Consider the following 3,310-nt stretch of genomic DNA (forward strand, 5'->3'; position numbering starts at 1 on the left):
GCACAGCTGACAAAGGGGTGATTAACAAAGATGGACAACGTTACAGTCATTGTGGGCAGCTGAAGCTGACCATGTAAGTGCAGCATACCAAGTCAAGCAAGGAAGGGGCATAAAATTTGCCCTGTGAAAAAAAAAAAGAAGTAACACTTCTCACTTGCAGGAAGAAAACTCTGACTGGGAAATACCAGGGAGCTTGCATGAAAAGCAGTAAGACAAATAGATCTGATCTCTGTGGCCCATGTCAAAATTCCTCTGGATGGCAGCAAGACTGGGATCCAACTGTAATCATGCAGCTGCAGCTGCCAGTGAACACTAGTAACCTATGCACATTAATACCTTTGTGTTTCCACTTGGTGCATCTCCCAGCACCACACCTCTTTTGGGGCAGGGTAGTTTTTCACTCTAATCCTCTCAGTGTACTGCTGATTGTGCACCAACACGAACTGGGGAACCAGCTGGACACAGATCTCACCAACTCTTTCTGAGATGTGTTGCAGATGGAGCACAGAGACTCTCAGACTCTAAGATGATATATGAACCCTGAGGCAAAAGAAGACCTGAACCCAAATAATTGGCTGGGGCTTTCACCATCTGACTGACTTCCTCTATAGTCTTGCTGGATAATGATGAAAAATAAGCTGTTTATTTCACCAATAATCTAATAATACAAAATTTGTATCATATGCATATGCACACACATGCAAAAGATAGAAATTCGTTTGTATTTTTTTAGGTAATATTTATGAACTAATGACTTTTTATGTAATATATGCTCTGCTTCTGTAAATACAAATGATAGATATACACATGCTTTTAAAAAGTGCTAGTATGACACTTTTAAGTTATGTCTCTCAATGAAGAATTAATATTTACTTTTTTTTACTTCATTTCTCATTGCAGTACACAAAAAAGCATTTTCAATTTATTTTGACGGACTTGCACTTAGAAATGTGTAGCATTCATCCACAATACTGCTCTCACAAAATGTTGGCATGCTATTGCACTTCTTCGAAGTTCTTCTCTGAAAGGTTCTTTGCAAAGGCTGTGTAGGAGGCTTTGCAACCAGGAGGTTTGGAATTATTTTTCTGAAAATTATTCTGAAAAGTCTGTCCTTTTCAAGGTCTTGGCCAGGTGCACAGCTATTTTCCTCTTTCCATTTTCTTTAACTCTGCAGTACAGAACAACAGTCCCTATCTAAAATTTTATATATATAATGCATTGCAGACTTTACCACATACTTCCCTTTTCAGCAGCTTTATTGAACACCAAGGCACTTTAAGTGATTCTTCTGCCTGCCTAACATTCAGTCTCTGAGATCAGCCAAACATAGGGACTAGTTCTACCACCATTACACTCAAGGTACTTTCTTTACATCACTTGCCAAACATAAATGGATCTCTCATAAATTGCTATAATCTGTGTTAAGAGTTCTCGGCATCTGTCTCATGCTCACCTGCATCACCAAACAGCCTCGTGAGGAAGGTGTCTCCATGAATATTGACCAGCCAGTAACAGCATGGCAGCCAGTCCCCTGGCTGAAAGCTCCCTCAGGTTTCACCACTGCCACAGAAAGAACTAGGGCCCCCAGCATACTCCAATTCTGTTCTACATGGGATCTCAGCTCATCACAACACAGAAGAAAGACTAGAAGCTGACTTGTAACCAATGCTCTTCACTCAGTGTTGTCAAGCACGTGTCAGTGGGCTGGTAGACTGAACCTGTGTCTATAATGAAGAGGAGGAGCCAAGTGGTCTACCAGTAAAGACTCCAGTCTGCTTCAGATGCTGTCTGTTCCTTTCCTGATGAATGCACTGACCTGGTTAATGCAGCACACTGGGCTGGTAGTGGCACTCTTCTAAGGCTGTTCCTCCAGGAAGCTCACCAACATCCTTGCAGGATCAGTCTAAAGCTATGCTTTTAAAGCTGTGCCTTTTGCACAGAGAGTCAACCCTAAGGTTTTTGCATACATTGATATGTACATGAAAAAGCAGATACTTTCCCTAGTCCCAGGCTGTTGCAGTAAAGATCCATAGGGAACCTGAATAATCATAATTTCTTAGTGTGTTAAGGAGTTCAGACTATGGAAAGAAGACATTTCTGAGAAACAGATTTTATAGACTGAGCTGAACAGATTTTTGGCATTATTTGTAAGCCAGTCATTGTTAAGCCTTTGTACTTAGAAGAGCAATTATGACTCCTTTGGAAACATCCTTAGTTGAACTCTTAAAATAATAAAAACACTCCTCCATAAGACCACATTAACATATGGTTTTCGTAATGACAGCACAAACAAATCACCCACTCATCAAACACATTTAGGAAGAAGACAGGAACAAACAGAACAAAAAATTTCTACAGATTACTTACAGGTCCTGATCAATGGGGGAGGGTGGGGAAAAAGTGAACTGAACTGAATTCAGAATTTGTCTATGGGATATTGAATACAGATAAAATATGCAACATACAAATATCCAAAACCAAAAATACCACTAAACTTTGTAAGACAAAGTTTATAGATATCAAGCTGCAAAACTGTACTTCAAAAATGTCAAGCTGAGGATGCCTAGCTTTATGGTTTACTTTTTAACTTTGGTGATACATCATCAGTAAGCAAGAGAGAAGGTGCGTTTGCACCAGTGACCAGCTGGAATATCTTTGCTGGACTTTGCACCCCCCAGAACCTCGTGGGCAAGTCCTAGCCAAAACAGAGCATTCACTACATGCACTGCTTCACCCCCAAGAGCAGCAGCAGGAACCTGCATTCTTGAAGCTCATGTGCATCTTCTTGGGGCTGAGCACAGGGAACAAACTGGACTAGCAGCAGTGGCCAGCACATGACATCAGCATGATGTCAGCGCAGAGGAAAAAGAGCAAGTAAGATCCACGTTCAAAATGGAGTTTGTAGTCTGACAGACACCCAGAGGGAGCCTTTACTGTTAAACAATTCAAAAAATGAGTGTGAGCAAATTCCTGTAAGGAGTGTTTTTGCCTACATGTAGTTCTGTTGTTTTTGCTTGCTCTCTTCCAAGTGAATCTATGTCTTGTGAATAAAAGAATGGATGAGAAAACTCTATGCATTCATTTTGATTCCAGTTGGGAAAGGGGCCAAAGCAGATCTCTCACACTTGTTATTCCCTCAGAGCAGAATCACTGAGCAACCCAAGTTGGAGGAAACCTACAAGGATCACTGAGGCCATCCCCTGGTTCCACACAGGACCACCCAAAATCAAGCTCTGTATCTGAAAGTGTTGTCCAGATGCTCCTTGAACTCCAGCATTCAGGGCCGTGCCCACTGCCCTGTGCAGCCCGT

The sequence above is a fragment of the Phasianus colchicus genome, chromosome 1 (genome assembly GCF_987193195.1).
Source record: "Phasianus colchicus chromosome 1, bPhaCol1.hap1.1, whole genome shotgun sequence".
In the NCBI taxonomy this organism is placed as follows: domain Eukaryota; kingdom Metazoa; phylum Chordata; class Aves; order Galliformes; family Phasianidae; genus Phasianus; species Phasianus colchicus.